Source organism: Typopeltis vanoorti, chromosome 21 (genome assembly GCF_054136105.1).
Source record: "Typopeltis vanoorti isolate ZY-2024b chromosome 21, IOZ_Tvanoo_1.0, whole genome shotgun sequence".
In the NCBI taxonomy this organism is placed as follows: Eukaryota; Metazoa; Arthropoda; class Arachnida; order Uropygi; family Thelyphonidae; genus Typopeltis; species Typopeltis vanoorti.
In genome coordinates, this window is record NC_143569.1 from 7,944,432 (window position 1) to 7,964,151 (window position 19,720).

At 34.4% G+C, this 19,720-nt stretch overlaps 1 long non-coding RNA gene across 5 annotated transcripts in view; it reads left to right on the forward strand.

The window, feature by feature from the left end:
- Window positions 1–1,763: 1,763 nt before the first annotated feature.
- The window catches only part of LOC150094609 (uncharacterized), a 944,400-nt gene continuing 926,443 nt past the window's right edge, over window positions 1,764–19,720 (forward strand). For all 5 annotated transcript variants that reach the window (XR_016550182.1, XR_016550183.1, XR_016550177.1 and 2 more), the window contains exons 1-2: window positions 1,764–2,218; window positions 6,663–6,810. This is a non-coding gene — a long non-coding RNA (uncharacterized LOC150094609). The remainder of the gene's footprint in view (window positions 2,219–6,662; window positions 6,811–19,720) is intronic.

Here is a 19,720-nt window from a genome sequence, read left to right on the forward strand (position 1 = left end):
CGAAGACATCAATACCACTCTTTCCAAAGCACAAGACTTAAATGAAATCACAACTTGCTTCTACAAAACTCAATTATAATGAAAAGCACCAAAACTAAGATGTTAATTATACATAATCCGGGAATCATATGCCCTCCACCACTATCGCTACACTGTCACACATAACACTGCATTAACAACAAAAATACCTGCAAATTTCCCGAAATCACACCCGTAACATGCAAGATACCTTGCCATAGATTGCCACTTTAAATGGACAAATCATATAGAATAACTACATACTAACTACGCATCATTGCAGGAAAACTTTTCCAAGTAAAAAACATGATTCCATATAACGTAAGAAAACTCCTATATGACGAATCGCTACTCAGGTGCGGCATAACAGTTTACGCTAACTCATCAAACAGCTATCTACCGAAAATAGAAACATTACATCGGAAAATTATATCAACAGTGATTTGGATGCCTCACATACAACAGCCAATAACCGAATCCTTTATGGCGGTGCACAAAATCCTGAGCATAAAAAATCTGAAACACTACTTAATGTTACTAAGAAATTACTCCAACAACACTATCATAACAACAAAGACACATATCACATAACACGACCTACCGCAACTCTTTACACCCTAACATCCTTCAACAACTAAAACGGTTCGGTCTGTTAGACCACATCTCATACCCATGCTACTCAATAACCTACCACAAAATTTAAACACAATTACAGAACATTAAGACACTAACTGATAATAATTAATATAGAACTGACACCTATTTTCACTTCACAAATCACCAGCATCCAACTCCTGCTTTCCACACATGAAAATTATAAAAAATAAATAGTGTATGCTAATTCCACTCTCTTCATAAAAGCTAACCCTAGTTTCGAAGTAGGTGGGATTAGCATGCTTAATCAAATAATCCTCATTAGCCGATCACTACAATTAACTTCAAAGTCACACCTTAACCGATAATAATAAGGATGATAATAATAATAATAATAATAATTATTATTATTATATAACATTCTGTACTAAACCGGAAATAAAATATGTGAATAGTATAAATGTAAATAGTCATGTAATAAAGATAACGCTTAGTGAAATAAAAAATGAAATAAATAAATAATTATATATATAATAAACTATAATGTAAAATACATCATGTAAGCATATCAACTTCCTTGCGTAACTGTGAACTATACTTGCAAACGACTGTTGTGATCTTTATTCTGATACACGAATTCCACATTATACAATTATAAAGATATTAAGAGTGAAAAGTATACCATAAGAAATTATAGCATTGTGGTCTAAATATTATGAAATATATGTCAGTCTCTGAGAGGTAATGAAAAGTGAAAGTAAAGTGATGTATCGAATTGTACACGTGGTTAGTACAGAATTGTAAAGTTGTAAAAAATTGTAAACTCTCATTGTTCTGTCGATTTATTTTAATTATTATTGTGAAAAGTGAAATGAATGCATATTACATTATCTATTGCATGTTAATAAAAAGTAATTGTTAATGTGATTTGTGAATAAAAATGAATTGTTAATGTGATTTGTGAATAAAAATGAATTGTGAAATTAAAAGGTAAATGACAAAATGCAAAAATAGATGTTTAACTGTTTCAATGTAAAACTGCAACTGTAAAATGTTTTTTGTTATGATTACTATTAATTTGAACATTAATTATGGTATTACATTGTCCTAATGATAATAATTTTAATAACGTAACAAAATGTGCTCTACACTTGTGTAATTTCTTTGAAATATAACAAACTGTGTTTGGAAAAAATATATATCTAATGTAAATATATGTTAAGTAATAAGTAAGTTATAAGTTTTCAAAGCTTGAAGCATACCGTGGTCCACCACGCGAGAGAAGAACAAAGGAAGTCGCCATTTTAGCAGTCACACCAGGATCGCCAAAACCAGAAATATGAAGTGCTACAAATGCCAGGAAGACCTAACAGGGGAAGAAAACTACATAACATGCAGGAACTGGCAGAGAAATATGGATTTTCTATGTTCGGGATTGTCCGAGGCCACTTGGCAGCGAAAATCGAATGCGAAGCGTGACGAGTGGAAGTCCCCGCATTGTAGAGAAAACAAAAGAATTTCGCCTTCAACGGCTGGCGGGAAACAGTCAACGGAGAAATCAACAGCAGAGGAAATGAAAAATAAGGAGCACGATAAGGAAACTCAGGTGAGCCCACTTTGAATGTATTACTAGAAAATAGATTACGAAACTTAAAAGACTGTTTAATCAGTTTCGTTGGAGAACTATTTGAAACACATACCGCACAAACTTTCGAAAAATTCAACCAATATGAGGAATTGATTAAATTTAATAACAGTTCAGTTGAAGACATTGCAGAACCGTTAGAGAAATTAAAAACAACGGAAAGACAGCACAATTTAATTAAAAAGACAATGGAACTACGTCAAGAACTAAATTCTTTAATACAACATTACCAACTCCTCTACCAACAACAGTATAAAAATGCTCTCCTGATAGATGGTCTCCCAGAAATTGCTACTGAATATTTAAAATATATGACAATCCAACTAAGCCAGAAAATTGGCGCTCCCATAGAATCAAAGGATATCCAGTCGGTACATCGTACATCGATTACCTGAAAATAAGAAAATAGGAGGTCCCCCCCCCCCCCCCTTCGTGGTCGGACTCACTAACAGCCGAACAAAAGCTAACCTCATAAAATCTAGCATGATTAATAAAACAGCAGTCAAGGATCTGAATGGAACTGACGCCAATACACTTGTCCGAATACTTAACGCCATATTATCAGAAACTATTCTACCATACAAGGAAAGCATAAACAGGAAAAAAAAATTACCAGTTTATATGGATAACAGACAGCAAAATATTCCTTAAAAAGACACAATATGCTAAGCCAATCCAAATAAAATCCATAGAAGACCGCTACAGGCTGTCGCATTAAAAGGAACACTGATGAGTTGTAAAGAAGGGAGCAACATACCAACCTGCATGAACGCAGACCACCAAACAGATTTAATCACGGAACATGACAATTGTCACATTCTAAAGTCGATAGCAAAATGGAAACAAGTGACTACCCCCAGAAAAGACTATCTATTCTCCACATCCACATCAGGAGCATTTAAAAATGCTGGCTGATCCTGCAAACTTATATGAAGGAAGATATAGACAACAAAGACATTTTAATACTGACTGAAGTATATTCAACAAACGAAGAAGCAACCAAATGCCAAACTTTTAACAACACAAACACTGCAAACAAACTAAACGAGGAGATGGTATAATAGTATTTACCAAACATAAATTAGAAGTAATAGAAATAAACTATAAATTAGAATATGCAGAAAACATGCATCGAAGTTTAAAATATCAAGTAAGAGAACTCCTTGATAATAAACGCAATATACAGACCACCCAACTTAAGCACTGCAAAATTTCTAGAGGAATTAAACAGATGGCTTTCATCCACGGAAGAAGGCGCTTCAGAATACCTGATAATAATAATAGGTGCCATGAACATCGACAGCGAAAATCGAATGCGAAGCGTGACCAGTGGATGTCCCCACATTGTAGAGAAAACATGGGAATTTCGAATGAATATAAACACACTGGGAAAATAAATTACAACACAGCACAATATCTAGTCCTCTCATCAGAATACAACATAACCCCGTCCATACATACAGTATACACGAGAAGAGATAGTCGAAAATACAATCACCTCATCTTGTATTGACCACATAAATATACGGGCCCCACCAAACAGCTCTACCGTAGCCGTATATATGATTTCTCTGACCAAAATCAGAAAGATGTCTTGAGTTCATCATTCAGAACGAGAGAGAGATAAGGAGGTGAAAGAGGAGAAATAATATTTTTTCATGTACGGACTTGGTGACAAAGCTGGTAGTAATAAAGTATAAAATTCCAGGAGGAAAAATCCGTAATTAGAGATGATCTCGGCCACTTATTTTTATTTTTTGTGTGGTGCCTACGAAATGTTTTTTGAAGAGATATAGTGCATTTATATCATGGTTGGGCTAAGGCTTTTTTTTCCGTTCTAATATATACAAAATAATTATGTGCTTTTAATCTTAGAGACGATCCTAGTTACTCTATACTTTATTCTGTCCCTCGTAATTGAGGCTTAACCAGTATTGCAGTTTTCTACATTGTAAAACGAGCTGGTTGGCAGAAGCTCTAATTCCAAAGTAGTACCGCACTCTCAGCAGAACACGTGAAGCAGCATTCGATTCCTAGGGAATAAAATTGCCGAAGGTGTTTTCATTGTCAATGTACTGGAAATGATCACTTGCTAGAACCACGTGCTGGAAATGCTCGTTTCCTGTGTTGGAGGTTTAATAATGTTAATTTACAATAATCATTATTTCGGTAAAAGCAAGCAGTGAATTCTCATTTTATTTTTTATTTATGACTCAAAAGAACGTTCTCTTTCATCTTTTATAATTATAAACTGTTACGTTATTATACTTCCTTTAAGGAAACTGCTATGTAGGTAGATGCTTTAGAAGGAATCTTAATCGTTTAATTGATTTTGTCAATGAATGAAATAATTAATAATAATAAAAAGGTTTGGTTAGATTTATTAAGATATTCACTGAGACAGAAACTGATTGTGTGCGCAATAACTCTGTGGCCTGTTATTTTACCAGTACAATGGATTGGGCAATGCTGTTGCTGAACTTTCTGCGAGTGTTTTACAATTACAAATTGGCTTTACGAAATTCAAATGGCGTTTTCAGGTAGTTAATATTAACGACATGAATTTGTGAATAATTCTTAATGGCAAATTGCAGACGTAGTTATCTCATTATTAGAAATACTGTATTTGTATAAGATCCATTATAGTTGAAAAAGTCAATTGCATTAATATTAATCTTAGCGAAACTGTCGGTAAAGTATTTATTATGATGTGTAATCATTGAACATAACTAAGATGTCATTAGTTCTTATTTTTTTTTTGCAGATTTTCTTTATATAAATTCAGTTGCATGAATTTAAATACTAAACTGAAATAAACATTCGTATTTTGAAATGTAAATATTTATTTCTATTAACGTGTTAATTAATTTATATGCTAACGAGAATGAGAAGAGGGGGGGTGTAATCTTGTAATTGCCTTTGCATCTCTACTAAAGAAGAGATGAATATTATAAATATTTATTATGGTAAATAATAAGCGTAAATATTTATCTCTTAAGCTAAACAGAAACTAAAATATAAGTGACTGGCGATAAGTTTTCAAATGGCCTTAGTTATGTTGATAGTATTTTTTCTTTAATGATTAAAAAAAAAAAATTATGAAGGTGGCACCGAGCAGTCAGAGGTTGTTATTGATATGCCAAAATGTTTCAGTAAAACCTATGCCTATCCGACACTGATTTCCCGCTCTGTTCCCGCCTATCGGTGAGAAGACGTTGTAAAGGCGACATTTATACAATTTTTTTCTTTCTTCAGGAAATTAGTGACTAGGTAGGAAGGAATGGAATACCCCGTTTCTATTGCGATTATCAGGATATTTCTTCGTTCTATAGTACGTTTAAATCTTATTAATCACCTCATTTTTTTATGTCTACAGAAATACAGTTGGCATGTACATTAAACTTACACAGTGGATTCCACGTGAGGGGGGGGATATAAGGGGAAAATCATTACAGAATAATCTACAGACTGTATGATTTTACCATAAAATTTAGGCGGATGTCAGAAAATTTATGTGAGTCATAAAAATCAGTGATCTGTTAGTTTCCCCCAAAATCAATACGCACGACATGATTAAACTTCGGGATATGGATATGTACCCAATCAGATGCTAAACAAATGAGAATCAGTGCGAAGGTTCATTGCAGCACTGGTACTTAGTATAAGCCCATCTATTGATCGTACAACAGGATCTGTAATCTAAAATTGCGTGTAATATTGGTTACGTTCTCTTATTGTGCTAATTATACGGAGTGCATCAGAGGTTCATCTTAGCAGGTGAGTCCTCTCCCTTCTAGCTGATCCCGCAATCAATGAGAAATTGAAGGTCGTAATCCAAATTAGTCAAAACGCATGTTCCCGTTTCCAATCTGTATCAAACATATGCTAATTAAATTGCATTCGTTTAGATATTGTTCCAGTACTGTCATAAATGTAAATGGTGTGTATGCATACCCTTTCTCAACTCTTTATTTTTGCTAATGTCGATATTATTCAAATACATATATCACAGGATAATTTCGGCACTGTCTACGCTGTTTATTCCATGTTGTAGAAAGAGTTACGGAAAGAAAATATCTCCAATTATTCATCGTGTAAATATAGATTATTACAAAATACGATATTTCTTTGATGCTTATCCAATCAGTATTTTGGAAAGCAAATTCTTATTCATTTGAGAACTTCTGTTCATATTTGCCTGTACAGATGTCCATGAAATGAATTTGTGCGAAATGGTCTCTGCAATCAGTCGATGCCATGTAATAGTTCTAATTTCAACGCTGCAGTTTAGTGTTTCATTTTAGTGATAAAGTACTAAACTTTCTGACTAAAATAGTTTTGTAACTTAGTCATGTTTGCATTATCAATTTCAATAACGAAAACTACTGGTTTGTTCTATTTTCAGTTTGGAAGCCATTATGCGCAAAGAAACACGTGATACGCTATCCACGGCCAGCATCTTTGTGAGTTATTTTATCATTTTCCTGAGGGGTAGGAGGAAGACGGATTTGGAGGAAATTAATTTTGGTAACGGAATGCAAAACTTATATCAAGTAAGCATATATTTAGGTTTTTACCATATTTACATAATGTAAGCAAAAATGCCTATGATCGTTATTCTTTTAAATAGAATATATATTTTTTTTATTTTTAAATATAACCATTAGACTATTATTAGAGATTGTATTTTTCGTTTATAATTATACTCTAGTTAGTATTGGAAGAGGGTATTGAGAGAGAAATCGAAAGACCTATACTCTAACCGAGTATAGGTCTTCCGAAAGACCTATACTCGGTTAGAGTATAGGTCTTTTATACTAATATATATATACTAATATACTTTTATGCTAATATATACACTGAACCAATTTCTGTTACAGAAATTGGTTCAGTGTATATATTAGCAGCCATTATAGATTGTCCAAGATGGAGTGTTTGTTACGACATTGGATTTTGATGGAACATATGCAGTATTTAATCAGCTAGGAAATGAGGAGTAGTCATAATTTATTTAGACAACTGCTCGAAATGTGTTCCAGTTATTTCATGATGATAGCCAAGTACAGCAGAGATCAGTGCATTAAATCAGTTCTCGTTTATAAACGACCATGGAAAGTAGTACCCTGAATAAAAGTATTGAATGTCAACGTATTAGACATAAACTGCTTCGAGGGATTATCGGCTTTGTGCCCTTCGAGGTGCTATTAGTTTACTATCGTATGTTTGTGTTAGCAAGTTTCCTGGCATTTCAGGTGCGACAAATACTTATAGTATTGAACTATCTTTCGAAAGTGAAGCGTCTTGAAATCCGCAGAATGTTTAAACAACTCTGCTGTTACTGGTTGTCAAGTATTTCAAATCTCCGGTCTCTTTTCACACCAAAATGCAGGTAGGTGGGTTATGTTTTGTAGAAATGTCATTTTTGAAGGTATTTTGAAAGTTTAATTGATCTCAACTGCTGCAGTTAACCCAAAATTCATAAAATTGTGTTATCTTCATTTAATAGACAACACATTGTTCAATTTTGTCGCACCTATTCTCTGTTTTCCCCTTTTGATTAATATGTGCCCTTTACCAACGTGGTTGTTAACGAGTTGTTTCCATGAACTGTATTTGAAATATAAATTATATAAAGCCTTATTTTAACTATAGAGAAGTAATTGCTAAAACATGAGTGCTTTAATTAACTCTTGTTTATGTTATAGACGAGGTGGTCTCAATAAACTCAGTACCGCTACTGTATTTATCATTTCCGCTCGTTTATTATATATAATACATAGTCGTGGCTTTCATTACTAATCTTTGGTTGCTTCTATAAATCCTGCAATTCTACACAATCGTTTGCGGTTCTTTAACGAATTAGCACAGGAGCAGCAGCGAGGCATTCGCGTGGCTGAATATTACCCGTTTATTTACGGTATTATTTATTCTGCACGTGACTAACGTAATGAAATAGTGCACAGAAATGTAGTTCACCGGTGATAAATGGTGTCGTGCTATTTTCATTAGTGACTGCACCCGTTTATTAGTGTTGGGAGATGTGTTTTTAGATCCGAATAACCATCTTCTGTTAAGATAAATAATAATGAGGGCTTGTGCTTCAAATGGGGACTGTTTGGTTCGTGAATGCATAACTCCTAAAACATGACTGTTTTAGCGACTCCAAATTTTTCCCATTAAGCTAATGCGAAAATTATCTCCCGTTATTCTTTTATTATTATTTTTCCTTTATTTTTAGGTGCAAGTAATTCATAACTGCCTAATTAGCATTGCGCTGGCCTTCCGTCTATACTTACAAGTGAACTGCTTTAGTTGGACGGATTGTAATGAAATTTGGTGTTTGAGAGGTCTGCCATAACTTGGATCACATTTTTTCGGTTTTGGTTTTATTTATTCTATTTGTCTCACTGAGGTAAGACTTTGTGATTGACTCTTTGCGATTTTCGACGAATTTCATCGCCTGGTGTGTGACACCCACACTATTGTTTTCTATGAAGGAATGCAGTACTTTTGTGGGTAGTATTAACTTGACTGGAAATTTTCTTCTGATGTGCAGCAAATCTATTCCTAGGGTTATAAACGGCGGCTTTTTATAATAGCTTCTAATTCTAATTTTGGACACCTTCCTCCTTACGAATTAATTGAAAACTACAAACTATATTTTTAATTTTTCAAGTTTCCAAATCGCAATTTCAACGTGACGATATTTTATAGCTTCAAGAAATCTTTCCTATTTGGAATTATCGTGAATCAGAAATACTCATGTCTCGAGTATTCTGTTTTAAAAATAGTTTTACCGTGCGGAATGTTTTGTAAGGCCCTTGTATCGTGCTCCACCGGGTGCTTTGATAAGTAAGAAAGAAAGTTACAGAAATGTAGGAGGATAGATTGAAATTCTCTATGGCGATGGAAACTAATGCAAAAGCGTTTTTTTTTTTTTTCAGCTAGCGAGGTTTTACTGTATGAACCTTGTCGAATTTTAAGGGAAACACTCATGTTCTTGTTCGTTGTTTGCTCTCTAACATTTCTCATCTCCCTTAATAACGATGTCTGTCTTCTAAGTCAATTTTCGATTCCCTCTGTGTGTGTGTGTGTGTGTGTGTGTGTCCTTCTTATTCCTTCGTTTAAAATGGTCGGAATTGCTTTGCTTCGTGTTCCATTAGAAGTTTACTCAATGGCCTTCAGGGTTCGCTGATCCCTGGTGGTTCTTCATACATATAAATGCCAATTTAAATTACTTTTCCCGGGTTGTCTAGAGATGGAAATATTTGACATTATGGCAGGAGACTTCATATATATGACTCCGTGCAAACTGAATGGCACTCACCGTAATCGACTTCTAACAATGGCGAAGCTGTCTCGTTATGATTTATTCCATTTCCACATTTTGAGTTCCAGCAGTATTTCATTTTCTTTATGGCAGGCGAGTGACTTTTTTTTTTTTTTCACTCTTTAAAAAAAAAAAAAAAATGGGGAATGGATGTATGTATTGTTGCACTATGTATGCAGTTAGTTGCCTTAAAGTTTTTCCTTAAAAGGAGAAAATTCGGGCATTATTGTACGCACCGTTTACGGTGAAAATGCTTAATGGCGTTTGTTTAGACCACGACTCAATTCCGTGGTAGCATGTTTTTACTTCCGGATTTTTTTTTCTAGTCTAGCAAAACATACTAAACGCATACGGGACCAGTTAATAAACATTCCTTGGTGAGAAGCAAACTCTGAAACAAGTTCAGAAGCGAATAACAAAAGCAATATCAGGATTGTGTAATACCTATTATTATATGAAGACATGTTGAGATTTAAATTACAACTCTCTAGTCAACCGGTGGAAGAGGGACAATATGATAGACATAAATTGTCAAGGGATGCTTACTAAATAGATACCGAGGATATTTTTCAAAGGGTTGAAGGAGGGATTGGGAGATAAAGACAAGAGGATATTTTTCAAAGGATTGAAGGAGGGATTGGGAGATAAAGACAAGAGGTCATCCTTGGAAGTTGTATAATGGTGTGGTGCATAAGGGAGTGAGGCATGACAGTTTTTTCATGTAGAGTGTAATCTATTGCTGTGAGATGGTGAGTTCGCAAACATTGAATCAATTTAGGACGACGGATGATAAACATATCCGTTAGAATGCATCTTATTATTGCCTCCCTCGATGAGTCTTGACTCCAGGAGGTGTTGCTATAATAATAATATTAATACTTACATCGATTTCAGGGCAGTTCGTCCAATCACAATCTCGTCCATTCCCCGATTTCGACCATTTAATTTTCTCGTCCAGCAGGAAATTTCGTCCAATTGAAAATAATTGGAAGAAATGCCCTGAAAGCAGCTGGGTTTGAGGTTATTCGTCGGATCCTATTTCGATTTGAAAATAAATAGACGAATTGCCCTGAAGCACCTGGGTTGGAGGTTATTCGTCCAATCCTATTACTTTTCTCGTTCAGTAGGTTAGTCAGTTGACACATTGGTTGGTTAGGTTAGTTGACACATTGCTTTTTAGGTTAGTCAGTTGGCATAGTAGTAGGTTAGTCAGCTCACACAGGTGACAATAATAGTCAGTTGACATCGATTGGACGAAATGTCCCACCGGACGAGTGTTCCGTTGGGCAAACTTATAAAAGGACAAAATATCTTGGACCATCTACCCTCATATCTTTGTTACTTTGGTCGTAATTCGGACCAGCTCCGCTCACATTACTAACCATTCATCTTTCCTTACTTTTCACTCATTTGAGTGATGTTCAGTTTTCAACAGCTGCCATCAGGTGGCTTGTTACAGGAAATGATAAGCCAGAACACGTATGGCTGGTATGTGGTATGAATTACTCTGAAAGTACGGTTATAATACCTGTTTTACATTTTTGAATACTAACAGTTATATCAGCATAAGCTCCATAGCGCAATCAGCAACGACAATAGTCGATCCAAAGATCTGGACTACAGTCTCGATAAAGACGCGAATAATCTTTTTAAGGTCTTTTCAATAGAAGTTCATTTAGCGTTCCCACAAGGAAGTAACAGTTTTTTTCCCTTGCCCGGGAAAACCTGAGCATTTCATTTGTAAAATAGACAAACCTGTCATAATATAAATTTAAGTAGACAAAAATAAGATTATGGGTGCCGAACATCCTTAGCTCAGTTAATTTCGACGGTGTCCTTCAAAAAGAACCGCGTTCGAAGTTGGCCATCAACTCTTTCCATTCTAATGTCGAATCCATAAGTTGAGTTTTGATTCTGTCGAGTTTTATAGCTGCTGCTCTTTTTTCTTAAAAATCAGAATTAGTTCTTGGATTTCTGCTACCTTGCGTCAACTTTCCTTAGGAAAGAATACTTGCTCTGTTCTTCAGGTGTACGGCTTTCTATGCAGCTATTAGAAAGACATTTTTATGGCATTACACATATTTTGTCAATATGTCACATGATTATGCTAGTTATTTCTTTCTTTTCAATACGAGGGAAAAAAGTTCCTTTCTTCGCCATTTTGAGAAAAACAATTACATAAGTGGTAAACATTATAGCAAGAACGAACTTGGATAAATAGCACTAGTAAAAAAGAAATAATGAAATCTTATTAAATGCACGTAGTTTAATTTTAGGTTATTACAGTAGATGTGCGAACGTTAATTAAATATCAGTACGTATATTAAATATTTCTGTAATATTCTTTACAGAAAACATAGTACAGGAATTTACGCCTTGCCCTGTGAAATAACAGTATTATTTAGTCTCCATTCTTTTCTCTAAAAAACTACAAACACTGCTATCTTAATTTTCTTAGAAAGTGGAAATGAGCGACAAAATAAATTGATTTGAGAAATATGTTTTCACTAGCTTCAGGAATATTTTACTTTGTTTTTAAAATGTAACCACTGTCGCATTCCTTGGCATTATGCGATTTAAGTAAATTATTTAAATTAAGGGATGCATTAGTAATAAAGATGAACCTTATTGTAACGTACTTTGCAGTATGAAATGAATTTCCAAGCGTTAAACAAGTTCTCTCTAATGTAAGTTTCAATTCTCTACAGTCTGATGATTTCATTTTACACTATTTAACACATTTCATACTTTTATTTTATAAATATGTATTTTGAAGTTGATATATTAACTTCAAAATTAACATCAATTTCAGTTTTGATATTAATTTTTAAGTTAATTTTAGTATAAAATTTATACTTTATTTTGTTCTCATTCACTTTTTTTTTATATATTGACGTACGCGGATTTACATGTTTACGTCTATTCACCACTCTTGTTCAGGTTGATTAAGTTATATGATGACAAATATAACGATTTTGCATCCTGGAAGTTCTTGTAAAATCAGTCATGATAAAAATAAAATAAAATAAAATTCACCTGCGTAAACTAATAAAAATAGTATGCAATTTCTTGAGTCTGTTAACAATTCTAAAATATTCTGTTTTTGATAAACTCCATTTATTTCACCAGCAGAAATTCTTTTCAACTCGACTGTATTATGGATAGATCATTTTAGATGAGTTTTTATGCTAGTCTAAGATTTTACTGAAACGTATGGTTCACTGAGAAAATATCTTCCTTAAATCCAAACTAGCAACCTTGTTAGTGCCTTTACTGCACACTCAGAATCACAGTCAGCTGTCGTACTTATTTGCGAAACGTGTATATTGGGTGTACCTAAGGAAAATTGGCTCGACTTTACAAAAAAAAATAATAAGCAAGGGAAGCACGTATTGATTTCCTTTATAAGATTGATCGGATCCTCTAGTCATAAAAGAAGTCAGATCCATAAATCCTGAATGTACTGAAATGTCTGTAAATAAAATGTTTTAAAAGATGTCCGTGAGAACTCAAACTAGGCCTGAAATTTATGCATTATGAACAGCAGTTGCAAGAAATGATGCAAACTTCACCCCTTCCCTTATCAAGAACTTCTGCCTGTTTCTTAACAAGTTGAATTGTTCGAATTGATTTGCTTGCCAATCTTTATAAATTTTCAGTTGGAGAAATAGGGGAAAAAATGGGTTATCAGATGCAGTCAATACATTTTAGGAATATTTTTGAATTTTACAGAACAAATGAAGCTTTATAGCAGACGGCCTCCTACAAATGAAGTAGGGAAGTTAGCAGCAGTAACTTGAAAATGCCGAGGAATGAATTGCCTCTGCGAAGCATGCACGTTTGTGGTAACAAGGAAGAAAGGACAGCTAAAATATTGATTGCACAGAACAGGACAGCGAAATCAGTTGCTGCATTTACGTCAGACGCTATTAAAATTTTAATATTTATGGGCAATTTAAAGCATAAAAAAGAACTCGGTTGTTGCTTTATTCAAACATATTAGTCCACGCTTTAGATCGTAAATTATTTCTCAGATATGTAATGGACCTTTTTTTAAAAAAGGGAAATAAATGTCAGCAAGTATAGTCAACATTTTATGTGGAACATAGGCATCAAATCCTTTTGAGTGTGCACGGTTATTTCTATTTATCATTACGATTTTTCTACATGTGATTAAAATGCCTGTTGTGGTTATTGTCCTATAATTCCATTGTTGCAATGAGTAAACCAAATCACAGCTGATATTTTTCTACAAGGTTTGGCATGGACATGTACCTTCATAGCGATAGAATATCTAATAAATTTAGAAAACTATTTTTCTTCTAAAATGTGAACTATATTTTTTTTACTAAGACAGAAACTTAAAATATATTTTCGCGCAAAGTTGTTTTGTAGGGAAATTAAAAAGCAATTATCGTCTGTATTTGGCAACAATGCTTTGCATATTTTGTGAAATCATCAGATGAAACTGCAGATGGCAGGTCTCGTGAATGCTCATTCTTTCTCTTTGCTTTCGCGAGTCATTATTCAAAACGCACATTTGAATATCTTTTCTATGGACAACTGTACAAGTAAAATACATACATGTATTTCAATGTTTTCTTCATTATTTGCAAGGCAAAAAAGACTCGTAGGATACATTAAGCTTCAAACGCAGGGCTCATTTGCTGTGTTACTAAAAATGTTCGGTTATGCAGGGGATATTGAAGAGTTGGGGGATGAAATGCTTTAATAAATAAACCATTACTATTCTCAGGAGGAAGTCATATTAAACTTTAAAAACGAAGATTGCTCCCAGTGTTTGGAAATATGATTTTGTTTTTATGATAATTGTGCCGTTTTGAAATTCTAATGAATATTGGACAGTATAGAATACACTACGCACGTGCTTCGAATAGTGCTCATTCCATATGCAAACTGCTTTATATCCAAACTTAATTTTTCAGAAAAAAAAGTTTAGTGATTTGTTTAATACTCAGAGAGGATTTCTATATTTATTTCTGTAACTCAGTTTATTCTTAGAATTATTAATAAAATATAGATTTTAAAATTACAAAAACCAAGAATTGTTCATGCAAATAAGAGTCCCGTGGCCATCCTTCCTTTCATGGCTGGCTATCTCATTTCAAATTATGTTTTGAAACACCACTAAACCCAAAATCCTAAATCGACGAAATTTGTCTACAAGAAACTCTATTAAATATTTCTTATCTTGTTTCCTGCCTTGACGAATCAGATCGCTTCATATAATGATTTTAGAAGATATTCTTAGAAATGCAATTTGTTGTTTTCCTGTCTTACATATTAAACTTTGAATAAAATAAAAACTGAGACAGTGTTCACCGTCGCACTTGCACTTAATTATGGCACTAGTTTCGTTATAAATTGTCTTAAGCATGTTTTGTAAGTAACACTTGATCAATTCGAAATTTCTTAAACCTAATTAGTTCGCGTCTTCACTTCTATATTATAGACAAAATGATCTTTCCATCTATTGGACTGTTGAATCGTATACGCTCCCTCTTTACAATATATAATTATCTGGAATAATAGAAACTGGTATGAGAATATGTTCAGTTTCTGAATTATATTCAAAGGTAGTGAAATTCTAACAAATAACTATGAATAGGTTTGCATAAAATTAATTAAACATTAAGGACGTAAGTCGTCTAGTAGCCGTTAGGATTATATAAGGAATTCGTTCATTATTCTTTAAGAACACTCAGTCTGCAATATATAGTGTCCGAAGGCGGGAAAGAAAGAAAGAAAGTTGTCGCAGTAACTATTTTTTAAGCGAAATAATGCGTTTTTATAGTCCAAATCTAAAAATATATGCGAGTTATGGACACTATTCAACACATAGGGTGAATAGTGTCTATAGAAGTGATTACAGAACTCAAAGCCGGCCGGACCGTTAATTATTCGAATTGCTTTCGGGACAGAATAAGAGATCTGCAGGTACGTTAATGGTGTGGCACTTCCAGTGTAAGAACAGTGTCTCAAGGTAGGGCAGATTTGTGACTTTTTAATATACGAGAGAAATATCTTGAGCGTGAGGAAGCTATTTGTGTGGTGTTTGTAGTGAGAGGATCTGAAGGTAAATATCATTCTCGGAAAATTCTGATCATATCCGAGAATATGTGTGTGTGATAAAACGTATCAGAGTATGAATTGGCGTGTTTATTTTAAGAAACTACCTTTCCCTGGAGCTGATTTAACTGCCCTAAATCAGAGGAAGGATAGAATTAGATCAGCGTTAAAGGCAGACGCAAGGAATCTTTAAGACTGAAAAGTTTGGAATCTATCCATTAATTTTAAATTCTAATTTTCTATTGCTCGTACTTTTAATTTTGTGTCTAAATCAAAAAACTCGAACTGGATTTCGATGAACCCCGGGGGGTATATTAATTTGACGACTGCATTTCAGAACCGCTGAAGTTGTCATCTAGACATCTCAATAGTTTGGCTTCTGCTTCGTCCACTGTCTGATTGTTACCATTCCCCTGATCCAAGCTCTCTCTCTCAATCCCATCAAATAACTGAATAAATTTAGTTATTTCATGGGATTGAGATGGATAGCGATTGATCAATTATTTGATCGGATCGATTGTTATAAGAGTTTCCTTTCGTTACGTCTTATATATATACATATCACTTGACTGATATCCAATCTTTTCATAGTTTTGTTGATGGCAATCCTAATCTTTATTCTTAAAAAAAAAAAAAAAAAAAAAAAAGTGCTGAAATGATTCAAGTTTTAATATCTTCTAAAACCAATCTCTTAAATACAGATTCCTTGCCATTCTAGCGCGGGATGAAGATAATTAATTTTTTCTTGCTAGAAAAATAATCTGTTCTCTTTCACATTCCACCTACTCTGGCATAAACAGTTAGTTGACAGCATCTTCGCCTCAAAATACCTTTTTTTTTTAAATACTTAACAGAGTTTTGTTTACTTCAGATCTTCTCTTTTACTTCGGATACTTCAGGTTAATGTTTAGAATAGACGTTGAGCTGCCTTCGGAAGTTAATATTATTCAGTGGCCTGTAAACTCAGTGATTAGGACAGTTTTCTTTCAGTCGTATAGTATGTTCCGTACCTTATTTAGCTTGAGTTATTAGCTGATTACTCATGAACTCTGTGGAAAGTAGATATTGGTGCTTTTTTTTTGTTGTTCTTGACAGTTCTTCAGAATCCATCGCTCCATCAGAGATAACAACACGTCTTCTTTTCAAAAAGCAGATATTTAGGATTTATTGCGAGCAGTTCAATGTAATATTGCGCCAACAATGTCATATAAATTGAAACTGTGTGTATGTCAGAGAGAGAGAGAGAGAGAGAGAATCTATACTAGACGTGCTGGTGTAATTCTCAGGAAACTGCACTGTTGGGATAGCAGCCAGAAACCGCGTATTGACAATAGTCCAGCAACTAGTACCCAAGGGTGTGGAAATAGCTTATCACTCAGAAGTCGATTGGTGAAGATGGCAGTTTCAAGTTTCGTCCAATGTGGCGAACGGGACATAATCGGTTAAATGACAGCACGGTACAAAGTTCCGCAAAGAAGCACAGCGAATGAATAACCCTTCGGATTCTATCAAGGATGAGCTGTAATATTGGGAATCTCATGAATTCGCCCCAGATTAACTAAAAAACAGTACAAAATTTTGAGTACCAAACACCAAATTGAGACATCTGAGAAATGTAGAAAAGTCGCATCAGGGACTTATCCTAGTTGTATGCGTTCCGCGCTGACGGAACAAGTTTTGATCAGATTTCATCGGTTGACACGTCGTATTCGGTAGTAACAGCGTGGAATTTTTTTTAAACATTAATTATTGATACTTGTTAAACAGTATATCAGTACTACAGAGTACTTGAACCTTCTAGTCACCAGATGTATCCCATAATGCTAATAATTGATCCATCTCGTAACAGTTATTTTCAGCGAATATGCCAATAAACCAATATCATAAACTGTAAATCTTTCGGGAATAGTTAGGAGCATTAAGATAACACCACCGAAGTTCATTGAACATCTTTGAAATGAAATGTTTTACGATGCTGATATCGTCACGGAAGTGGTGCGTTTCTTCCCCCCCCCCCCCAAAAAAAAAGCCAAACTGTCCAATGGAATACGCCTGCTGCGTGGTCATAATCGCTTTGACCGTAAATGAAAATAACCAAATGCGATATGCCATTCAACATGACCGTCATTCCGGTGAAATGTTGTTATTATTATTGCTTGACCCCTCCAGGGAGTCCAAAGACTCGTAGAGGCAGGGCATCTACTCTACACCTCTGTCTCCACGACTCAAATCCACCAACGCCATCTATCGCCCATTGCCACCACCACTACTAGTATTTTCACAGATAATCACAAACACCCATGCCCACGTAGGGATTCGAACCCGCAGCCTTTTGGCTGGAGAGCGGATAGGCTAATTGCTCGGCCAACCCGGTCGGCATTATTCACCTAATGGAGTCTATTTACGAATGAGATAAAGCTGTTATTAGAGGACTAAAAGAGATGCAACTCGCTATATGGAAGTTGTATCTGGTAAACCTACTACAGTCTAAACCTACTAACCTACTACAGTCTAAACCTACTATATTTGTTTTGCACTAATTTAATAATAGACATAAGCAATTTTTTATGTATTATTTAATAGAAAATCATTACTACGAAATGATGCTTCTATATAAACATTCGAAAATAAATAAATTCAAACTCAAAAGTTTAAGAAGTGACTCGTATTTTCCATTAAGTTGACCTAATGGGGCTCGATTGAAGTTCTCATACCAATAATAAATTAATCGTTCACTTATTTGGTTTTCTCTGAAAATATTCCACTAAACTAAATGAAATAAATTCATTTTTATTTTATTCTACAGCTACTACGTACAGCAGTAGAATTTAGTTTCTCAAATATTTTCCAAAGTACCTGTTGTGTTCTCTGTTTACGGGACTGCAAAAAACGAATCGCAAAATTTCTTGGAGGCAATTAAATCCACATGCAAATGCTCCTCGTAGCAGACATGCAAAGAGGGCCTCTTATATCTGTTTTAGTGAGGTTGTTACGTTAGTGAAATGTCATACTAAATTGCATGTTAGGCACAAAAAGTTTTCTCTTTAAATTTTTCTTTCTATATGCAATTCTCGCAGTGTTCGGAAGAGCGTGAAAACCATTATATAACAACAACTTTCCTCCATTTATATCGCAGGGGAGTGGGTTCTATGAGATAACAAATCTAATATTTCTTTTAATGTAACATCTCCGTTTGTCCTGCAAAATGGCTTCACTGCATTTCTGAATTGCGGTTTATGTAGAAGGTGTAAAACTAGGTGCTTATGAACAAGAAAGCAAAATTTCCGAGCATTTGAAGTAGAAAAGTAGCTCACATATATATCGTAATGGGTTTCCCAGAAGCCTATACTTACTTTAGCCCTTTATTGCGCAAGAGAACGAGTTTATTTCTAACGTTCACTCTTTCGCTGTGTGTTCACATTCATTCTTCTTGCTCGTCTGCACGCCTCCAGATATGGCCTCATTAAAAGTCGGAAGATTGTTTCCAAGTTTTGTGTAGGTTCTTTAGTTCATACCGGAGGATGATTGCCTTGGGCGTTTATTGACCGCTCTTTAGACTTCCAGAGCCTTTCCGTGACCTCGAAATCTTTAACTTTCTTATAGCAGATGGGAAGCTCTTAACATTAACGGATTCCAGCAGACCATTTAGTCTTACCCTTTTTTTTTTTTTTATTATTTTCACTCGCGAAATAAAAACTCTCTTCATGAATTAAACTACTTTTCTTTACTCAACAAAAAGACGGGTTATCAGAATGAACGGAGTTCGCAGAATTAACGAACTGATTGTGATTTGTGAACTCGGGGACATCTGTAAGAAACAAAGGAACAGGTTTGCTTGTTAATTTCTGAAAACATTCTCCAAGCGAGACCCATCTGCTTTATAAATTTTTATAATTAGTTTCGAAAATTTGAAAAGAATTTTTTCATTATGATTGGTTTCTAAAGAAAATTGGATTTTCCCCCATCACCATTTGAGCTTTACCAGGAAAAATATGAGTGATTAATAAATATTTTTTCACGAACTTCGACGAAAGACAAAGATA